Below are 10,691 nucleotides of genomic sequence, written 5' to 3'. Positions count from 1 at the left end.
CCTTGAGTAGTGACTCATAATTTTCAGTATACAAGTCTTTCACTTCTTTGGTTAGGTTTACTCCTAGATATTTTATTGTTTTTGTTGCTATAGTAAAAGGAATTGATTTCTGGATTTCAATTTCTTCTATCTTAGTGTTTGCATAGAGGAATGCCACTGACTTTTGAATGTTAAGTTTGTAGTCTGACACCTTACTGTATTGCCTGATGATTTCCAAAAGCTTCTTGCTGGATTCCTTAGGTTTTTCTGTGTATACTATAATGTCATCTGCAATAGGGAGAGCTTGACTTTTTCTCTTCCAATCTGTATCCCTTTAATTCCTTGCTCCTGCCTGATTGCTATGGCAAGAACTTCCAACACTATGTTGAATAGTAATGGTGATAGTGGGCACTCCTGTCTAGTACCTGATCTGAGTTACAGGTGTCTTTCTTTCTCTTGTCTTATCTATCCCTCTTTCCCTCTCAAAATCTCTCTCTTCATTAAAAAATAAAGGAGGAAGAGGAGGGAGAAGGGGCAGAATAAGGGGGAAAAGATGTGTAGGCACTGAGCCCAGGTGATAGCTATGGTGGCAATAATTTATTATTATTATTATTTATTTATTTTAAAAAGCAGACATTAACAAAACCATAGGATAGGAGGGGTACAACTCCTCCACACAATTCCCACCAGATCTCTATATCCCCTCCCCTCCCCTGATAGCCTTCCTATTCTTTATCCCTCTGGGAGTATGGACCCAAGGTCATTGTGGGTTGCAAAAGGTGGAAGGTCTGGCTTCTGTAATTGCTTCCCCACTGAACCTGGGTGTTGACTGGTTGATCCATACTCCCAGCCTGCCTCTCTCTTTCCCTAGTAGGGAAGCAGAGCTCCAGGACACACTAGTGGGGTCCTCTATCCAGGGAAGTCCTGTCGGCATCATGCTGGCATCTGGAACCTGGTGGCTGAAAAGAGAGTTAACATACAAAGCCGAACAAATTGTTGAACAATTATGAACCTAAAGGCTGAAATAGTGCAGATGAAGTGTTGGGGGGGGGGGGTTACTCACTGCTGACTATTGTATACTTTTGCTTTCAGGTATATATTTTGCCCTAGTTTATGGATATGTGTGAACATATGCTCTATCTCAGGGTACCTGGTCTATATCTAGGTTTTGGGACATAATATTTTTTTAATGTTATAAAATAAGATCTGCTTGGGTGGAGTGAGAAAAATAACTCACTGGGTAAGGTGCCTGCTTGGCTATATGCATGGCCCAGGCTTGAGTCCCAACTCCACACAGGCGGTGGCAATGGTGATGCCCCCCCAGGGGTGGGCAAGGCCAGCATCAAGACCCAGCTACTCTGCTTCACCATAGTGTGAAGCTCAGAGGGCCAGATGCTGGCTTCAGACTCCACTTGGCCTTATCTTTCCTCAGTAGTTCAGCTGGAGGGTAAATGCTGGAGGCTACGAAGGAGGGGGCTGGGAGAGCACTCTGAAGTCTGTGTGCAGTCCCAGTGTTAATGCACTCTCCAGAAGCTTACACTGACTCTCTTCCCAAAGGTGACCACCTCCCCTGCCTCCCCAGGCTAGAGATGGTCAAAGAGCTGGTTCCCACTCGCTCTTCCACTTCCCAGACTCTCCTCCTTTCTCTGGCCTTTCCAGTGCATTCTTCTCTCCCTGCCTAAGGCTCTGGGCAATTAAGTGTATGAAACTTGTGTGCGGCACAGTTCCCACCACCTGCAATGGCCGGCACACCTGTTCTGTGGCCATGGACTTCAGGGAACCCACAATCCCTTTGCACCTGATGCGAGTCACATGGCCTTCTGGTCCTCCACAGCCTGGCTGCCCTAGGACTCTGGGAGCTAGTGTCCCTTTGAGAAGGAACTGGGAGGGCCAGGGGTCATCTCACTGGACTGGCAAGGGTGCTAGGCACTCCCTCTGTCCCTGCCCTCCCTCTCCCTCCCTCCTGCCATCCAACAGCTGCAAAAGAGCAGGAGCAGGTAGCCCTTCCTGCAACTGGCCGGAGAAAGTGTTTCTTCTGAGCCTGGCATCAGAAAGGCGTCCCTTCCCCTTTTCTGGTCTCTGTCTGGGAGAGGACTGACTAGACTGAACCACTTGCCTGCAGGAACCCTCAGGGTGAGGCTGTCAGAGCCACCAGGGTTACGTAGACCTAAATGCAGGTGGAGCTGTGCCCCAAAAGCTTCCCCTGCAAGGCAGGATGTGTTCTTTTTCTCTGCCTGCTAGCTCATTAAGTTCAATGGCAGATACCCAAAGCCTTGTTTCCATTTCTTCAGCATCCAGAAGTGCTCACTGCAGCATCTCCAGGCAGTGTAAGAGCCTCTGAGCAGATGAGTGCTATTCAGTAGCAGGCTGGAGGGGTTATAGGGTCTGTCAACTTTTAGATTGTTTTCCTTTTGTTCTCCAGCTGCTTCTCTCCAGGCTTCTGTGCTTCCCCAGGCTGCTGCTGACCACTGTCCCTCCTGTGCCCAGCCCTCCTGTCACTAAGTTGTCTGCTCTTCCTAGAAGCCCTTGCTGCAGACCCCTCTACACAAACCACTGCTGCCATACTTGCCCACATGCACAGAGAAGAAAGGAGGGGAAGCATCTATCCCATTTGTGTCTTCTTTTCATTTAACAAATAAAAATGAAAAATCGATTGTATGGGAGCAGGCAGCTGCCTTGGTAAACAATTCTATCTGAGTTAGGATTTTAGAGGACAGAATGTGAGCCTCATGGGAACTTCCAGGCATATATCTTATTTATTTATTTGTGTGAATGTTTACCTACATAATTTTTAATTGGTAATTTAATATTGATTTACATAATTACATGTCAATAATTCTGTAACATTCCCACCACCAGAGTTCTGAATCTCCAGTCCCTTTACTGGAAGCTACAGCAGTCTTCCTAAGGTTGCAGGTATGGGATAATTATTATTTCTACAACAATCTGTCTATATTTGTATATAATTGCCCTTATTTTTTTAAGCTCCCATCTTCTCTTCCTTTCCAAACTACACATAATCCTATTACTGTGTCCAGATATCCCTCCCCTTTTCCTCCTCTCTCTCTGGGACCTGATGGAGCTAGAGTTCAGAGCCCTCTTATCCTCTTCTTCCTATCACTTTTCTCCCACTGGGAGTAAGGATCAAAAATTTTTTGAGGGTGCAGAAGGTGGGAGGTTTGGCTTCTGTAACTGCTTTTCCATTGGACATGGGCATTGGCAGTTTGATCCATACCCCCTAGTCTGTTTCTATCTTTCCCTAGTGGGGTAGAAGTCACTTCCAGGCATATCTCAAAGGGTATCTACTTTTTTTTTGCTGGGCTAGCTTCATGGGTGGGAGACCAGGAACTCATGGTGGCATGGTAATGCAATTCTTTATTCACATGGGAATGCCCCAGAGTTGGGTGTGAGCACAGCAGGTTAAGCCACATGACACCAAACTGCAATGGCTGCCTCCTGCTCTGCATGCCCAGCCCTTCTCCAAGTCGGGACACGGGAGAGAAAAAGATAGCAAAACCAGGAACAGAAGTGGGTTTTATGGGATAAAACCTGGAAGTGGCAAGTTGGAAACGGAAATGGCTAGGAAAGGGGGTGGAGAGAGGCAAAAAGCATGCTGGGAAGGTGGAAGCATCCTTAGCAACTGTTGCAATGGTTTTAACTGGCGGGAATTAGCAATACCCTGAGGGGATAATGTGGTGGGGATCTTTCAGGCAAAACAATGGTTATGTAAATAGACCATAGTGTCAGCAATGGAGGATGGAGCAGGGAGGCTGCCTGACACTTTTTCTCAAGCCAGAACTTTAAAAAATTAATTTATAGTGAATACTTGAGCCAAAGACACCACCAGCCTTCCCATCACCCCAAAGAGTTTTCCTTCTGGTCATATTTTGTAACCTACTTCTCTTCCCAAGATTCGAGGACATACCCAGTTGGAGAGGACAAAGCCTGAACCCCACTACTTTTGCAAAAAACATTTTAAGATGCATGTGATCTTCTTAAACTTTCGCATCCACTTCTAATAGTTCTTCCATGGGACAACTTCTGCTTTCCAGAATGATTTTGAAGTACACAGACAGCCTGATTACCCAGATTTGATGAGACACCATGTCTTATGCTACCAAATGAGTGTGCCAGGCAGGGATGGCACATGCCAGAGGAGCAGAGGAAGTGAGTTCATTGAAGAGAGTGTTTGTGAAGATGTGGACAGGCTAGTGGAACAGGAAGGGGTAATGGGACCCCATGATAACATAGCCCTTGGTTGTACTGGGAGCTGGGCTGCAGGACTCAATCTTGTCATCTTCCTCTCATTTTTTCCTCCTCCTTTTTTCTGTTATTCCTTTTCTTCTTCTTTAATTGTCATTAGGGCCCAATTGCTGAGGCTCAATGCCTCCACAATGAATCCACTGCTCCTGGTGGCCATTTTTTCCTTTCCTCACTTTTAAAATTTTATTTGATAGAACAGAGAGAAATTGAGAGTGAAGTGAGAGACAGAGGAACAGAGAAAGAGAGACACCTTCAGCACTCATGAAGCCTCTCCCTTGTACCTGTAGGTGAGGACTGGGGCCTTGAACTCAGGTCCTTGCACATGGTAACATATATGCTCCACTGGGTGCTCCACCACCCAGTCCCTCTCCTTTCATCTTGGCAGAGTTCTACTGGCCACTGGACAAAGGAACCTGCAGCGTGGGCTGTCAAGTCAAACTTGAGTGAGTGCTGAGCTAAGATCTGATTCAGAACTGCAAATGAACAGGCTATGCAATGAGGTGATTGTTTCGTGATGATTTTTTCTCCTTTTGTTGCCCTTGTTGTTTCTCGTCGTTGTAGTTATTATTGTTGTTGTTACTGCTGTTGTTGTTGGATAGGACAGAGAGAAATGGAGAGAAGAGGGGAAGACAGAGAGGGGGAGAGAAAGATAGACACCTGCAGACTTGCTTCAACCCTCTGCAGGTGGGGAGCCAGGGGCTTGAACCAGGATCTTTATGCTGGTCCTCGCGATTCGCACCATGTGCACTTAACCCTCTGCACCATCACCCATCTCCCTCATGATGATTTTTATTTGGTGAATCTTGTGTGCTGAGTATGGTGATGAACGCTGTTTCTGACTTCCAACCTCTAGAGCAGCAGTTAAGGAGCCTGGAAGTGCCTCTCCACAGACATGATGAGGGTCTATTGTCTGGGGGCTGGGGCATGAATAGTCTCAAGCTTCTTTGGCCTCCAGTGTGTGACGTGGCCTCCCTCCAGTTGACTGCTTGACAAAGGTCTACTTGTCTCAGCCTCAGAGCAAAACCAGTGTGCATTTCCTAGCCCCATGCCGACAGAAGAGACAGCAGCCAAAGAGCACGCAGAGTGCCTGGGCAAAAAGAATTAGTGTTAATTATAACACACCATGGGAAGCCTCTGGTGAGGTAGTGAGTGTGATGCCAATGGGTAGACAGAGCTGGCCAGGTGTTGGTGGATCTGGGCATCAGTCACATCACAAGTCCCTGTGTTTTTCTGCTTGGGTTCAAAAGTCCTTCACTCACCTGTGTCAAAAGGATGTTTTCCAGAAGGCCCCTCTTCTATCAGGGAGTATAAATGTGCCCTATATCAGCTCTGAAGGGACTGTCACTCTGCTTTTAGCAGCTTCTCTCTGTGTGACAGGGCTCATGGCTGCTGGGTGGGGAGATAGCCCCACAGGTACTGAGAGGTTCAGAGTGGTATCTCAAGGGGCTGACTTCAGCCTGGTTTGGGTCTTCCACATTTCCTACTTTACTATCAAGGCTTGAGGCAGGACAGCTGGTTGGGCTTGGGAATCGGACACACCAGGGCTGAAACTTGACTTTTGTTTACAAAAAACAAAACAAAACAAAAAGTAACCGATTTGCAAACTAAGAGTTTGTGACCTTCCACATCTTAACTTTCCATTCATGGGTCAGAGGACTTAATGCCAGGTCTCATCTGAGCTGCAGTCTTAGCCAACATTGTAAGGAGGGTCTCTGTAAGACAGCTCTGAGCTAAGGAAATACAATAGACCAACTACAACTTGGTCCAGCTTCACACTCTCTGCCCACAGACATCTAAAAAATGTTAAGACAATCGTGGTCTGGGAGGTGGTGCAGTGGATGAGGCACTGGACTCTCAGGCATGGGGTTCTAAGTTCAATCACTGGCAGCACATGTACCAGAATGTTATCTGGTTCTTTCTCTCTACTATCATTTCTTATTAATCAATAAATACATCTTCAAAAAAAATGTTAGAGGGAGTCAGGCGGTAGCACAATGGGTTAAGCACACATGGCACAAAGCTAAAAGACTGGCCTAAGGATCCAGGTTCAAGCCCCCGGCTCCCCAACTGCTGAGGAGTCGCTTCACAAGTGACGAAGCAGGTCTGCAGGTGTCTTTCTCTCCCCCTCTCTGTGTTCCCCTCCTCTCTCCATATCTCTCTGTCCTATCCAACAATGACCACGGCAATAATAACTACAAAAAAGGCAAGAAAAGGGAATAAATAAATATTTTAAAAAATGTTAGAGAAGGCAGCTAAACAGCCACCACTATTACTTTTCTGAGAGAGACTATTTCTGTGACTTTTGGTATTAGAAGCCTCTTCAGGTGTCAGGGGTTCACTTGGTAGAACACACATGTTACCATATGTGAGGACCCAGGTTCAAGCACCTGCTCACCACATGAGAGCCCCACATAAGGGAGAAACTCCGTGAGCGGTGGAGCAGTGTTGTGCCATCTCTCCTCTCTGTCTTTTTTCCTTTTTATCTAAATAAAGTGATGAAATTGTGCAGGAGTGAAGTCACCTCAAAAAACCTACCAGAGGTGTGGAGGAGATAGCATAATGGTTATGGGAAAAAAATCTCTCATGCCTGACACTCTGGGGTCCCAGGTTCAATCCCCCACACCACCATAAGCCAGAGTTTCAGTGCTGTGGTAAACAAACAAACAAAAGTCTAGCAGAAAAAAACAAACCCTAACTACCATCTGCCTTGTACCTACATCTTTATTTCAGATGACTCTCTCAGGGTAGTTGTTATTATTTCTTAAAAAATAAAAAGATTTGCTATGTTTTATGGAGGAAAAGTACTTCTTAGATTTCAGTGCATGTGCATCACTGCGGGAGCTTGCTTCTTCTTCTAGCGTTTGCCCTTCTTCTGTAGCCAGTCAACAGCGTCAGGTTGAGCCTGATGTAAAGTTTCGAGACCTCCTTTGAATCTGGAGAGGTGGCAGTCATTGACTATGTGGGTCATAGTCTGTCTGTAGCCGCAGGGGCAGTTCGGGTCATCTCTGGTGGCCTGTTCGATAGCGATTGAGGAGAGCCCAATCATAACGTGCTAGGTCAAAGCCGGGTTGACGCTTGCAGGGGTCTGTGATGAGGTATTTGTTCTTTACCTCAGCTGACTGCCAACTCTGTTTCCAAGAGTCTGGAACAGAGAAGTTCAGTGTAGGCGTAGGGGACCAGATTGGGTGACGAGACATCAAGCGTTGGACAGGGTGGGCGAAGATATCCGTGTATATTGGCAGGTGCGGTTGAGCGTAGACGTGGGAAATGAACTTAGATGATGCCACATCCCTACGAATATCTGGCGGGGCGATGTTGCTAAGAACTGGCAGCCATGGAACCGGGGTGGAACAGATGGTTCCAGAAATTATCCTCATGGAGGAATATAATTTGGAATCGACCAAGTGGACATGGGGGCTACGGAACCATACTGGGGCACAGTATTCTGCAGTGGAATAGCATAATGCCAGAGATGATGATCGTAGTGTGGAAGCGCTCGCGCCCCATGAGGAGCTGGCCAGTCTTGCAATGATGTTATTCCTCGCGCCCACCTTTGCTGCAGTTTTTATGAGATGTTTGTGAAATGACAGAGTGCGATCGAGAGTAACGCCAAGATAGACTGGCTGGGCTTCATGCCGGATTCTCGTATCGCCAAGCTGCACATTAAGCTCACGCGAAGCCGAGGCATGGTGTAGATGGAAAATAGATGATACCATTTTTGCAGTGCTAGGGATTAGTTGCCATTTTTTACAGTAATCAGATATCAGAGACATGTCTTTCGTGAGTGTTTCCTCGAGGATGTCGAACTTGGATGCCTGAGTTGCACAGCAGATGTCATCGGCGTAGATGAACTTCCTTGAAGAAGTTTCTGGGAGGTCATTGATGTAAATATTAAATAGCGTAGGAGCCAGAACAGAGCCCTGGGGGAGGCCACTTGAGACAAGTCTCCATCTGCTAGAGTTGTCAGCCAGATGCACCCGGAATCTTCTGTTTTGGAGAAGAAACGATATAGTGTTGGCCACCCATGGAGGCAGGCATCTTGAGATCTTGACTAGGAGACCACGCTGCCTATTATACGATCCCAAACAGCCAGGCTCTTTTCACAGTACTAGATGGAATAAAGACTCGTCACCCGACCTGTGCTGGATTAGCACAGTCAACGGCCAAGCGTTTCCTGCTACGAGACAAGTTCTCAAGATCTTCCCACACAGTCACCACCGCCCAGCTATCATCCACATTGGTCTCCAGCTCCCACTGATTCTGTCCTCGGAGAAACTAAGATGGAACTTTTGGAAAGCAAACTGGCGTCTGTTCAGTGATCTTACCAACAAATCTATTCCTGCAATTCCAATTAACTCTATCCCCTCTGAAGATTCCTACAGGCGCTTCTGCCAAGCCATCTTCAAAGCAGCTTCCCAAGCCATTCCTCGTGGGAGACGTGCTAACTATACGCCTTGTCTTGATGCTGAATGCGAGCAACTACTAAAGCAATATGATGAATCGGGCGACCCAGATGTGGCTGACCATCTCATTGCCTCCCTGGATGCAGCACGCCAAGCCCACTGGCAACAACTCACGGAAAGTCTGAACTTCACCCACTCAAGTAGGAAGGCCTGGAAGCTTCTTCACAGACTGGGTGCCGGTAGCCAACCCCCTCCCGTCTCCCATCCTCCCGTATCTCCAAACTCAGTGGCCAGTCACCTAACTCAAGTTGGACGTGCTAAGATTGACCCAGTCTGGAAAAGAGAAATTTCCCATGAGTGGTCATCCCACTTCCAGTTATCTTGTCCATCTCCAAAACTCTCTCCCTTTACACTGAACTGGAAGACTCTTTGAAGAGGGTTAAACCGGGAACAGCTGCTGGCTATGACATCACCCCAGAACTCATTCTTAACCTGGGTCCCGCGGCAAAGAAGTGGCTCGCTTCATTCCTGTCCCACATCTTGGAATCTGAGTCTATGCCCAAAGTTTGGCGTCGTGCGAAGATTATAGCGGTTTTGAAACCAAAGAAAGACCCAACACTGGCCGCCAGCTATAGGGAGCTTGCTAAGATGCAGATTCTGGTTTTATGACACGTCCCCAGGGACCCAGAGTTGAGTAGCCAGTTGGTGTGGGAAGATGGCACAAGACAAGCCCTGTGAAGGCCACGTGTGTTCTTGTGGCTTGATCCGTCCTGGACTTGCAGACTTTCTGGAAGATCTACATACGAGTCTGAGTGCTTCTGCATGGGTTGGGTGCTTTATGAGCTAGCATGCTGACGTTCTGCACTGGGCTTCTTTGGTACTAAGAGGACAGCTACTTCTAACTATCATTTTCTTTCTTTATTAAAAATAGTTCATTTCTGGGGTTGGGTGGTAGCGCAGTGGGTTAAGCACACGTGGCATGAAGCACAAAGACTGGTGTAAGGATCCTGGTTCAAGCCCCTGGCTCCCCACCTGCAGGGGAGTTGCTTCACAGGTAGTGAAGCAGGTCTGCAGGTATCTGTCTTTCTCTTCCCCTTTCTGTCTCCTCTCTGCTCTCCATTTCTCTCTGTCCTGTCCAACAACAACATCAACAACACAACAACAACAACAACAATAGCCACACAATGATAAAACAAGGGCAACAAAAAGGGAAAAAAATAGCCCCCAGCAGCAGTGGATTCATAGTGAAGGCATCAAACCCCAGCGATAACCCTGGAGGCCAAAAGAAAAAAAAAAGGGAAGAAAAAAACAGTTCATTCTTTATTTTAAAGAGAAAGAGAGAAAAAGACACAGAGACCAAAGTAGAAGAGGAGGAGAAAGATAAGAGACCAGAGCATTGCTCAGCTCTGGATTATGTTAGTGCTGGGGAGTGAACCTGGGTCTTTTGCATATCATTAACCAGCCTCTATCATTTTCTTTTCAAAGCTTTTCCCCTCAGTTCTGCCTTATAGTCATGTTCCTGGAAGCTGTCTTTAGTTTTAATTGGGATTAGCAAAAATGTGACCCCGATCTTTTTTTTTTTCTTTAGTTGAGACAAAGGCAAAAAAAGTGCACAGAATTTCCTTCAATGCAGTGGGAGCTAGCCTAGAATCTGGCAAAGCAACACACTATCCAAATTCCAAATGTGCTATTTCACAGCCCCAAGATGTGACTCCAGAGTTCATCTTCGTGTTTCTTCCTTCCTCCAGCCCTGAGCACTCCTGTACCCAGTCCTGAGTGACCTGGTTAGTGCTGTCCTCAGCCAGCTGGCCTGACAGCTCTGATGTGGGAGTGGAGGTAGGAGAACTGCCCCTGACACTCTGCATCACACATACCCTTCTAGAAGGACTCTCCTCCCTCACTGGGCAGTGGCACCATTACCAGGTGACTAGACCAGCAGGCTCAACCTCACTGCTTTTCCAACCTACTGCTTTCTGTTCACTGCTCATTTGCAGATTACTAAGGGGGCAGAAAAGTCCTAATGTCAAGGAATAAGAGGGCCCACTG

The sequence above is a fragment of the Erinaceus europaeus genome, chromosome 15 (genome assembly GCF_950295315.1).
Source record: "Erinaceus europaeus chromosome 15, mEriEur2.1, whole genome shotgun sequence".
In the NCBI taxonomy this organism is placed as follows: domain Eukaryota; kingdom Metazoa; phylum Chordata; class Mammalia; order Eulipotyphla; family Erinaceidae; genus Erinaceus; species Erinaceus europaeus.
Note: the sequence above shows the minus strand (reverse complement) of the source record.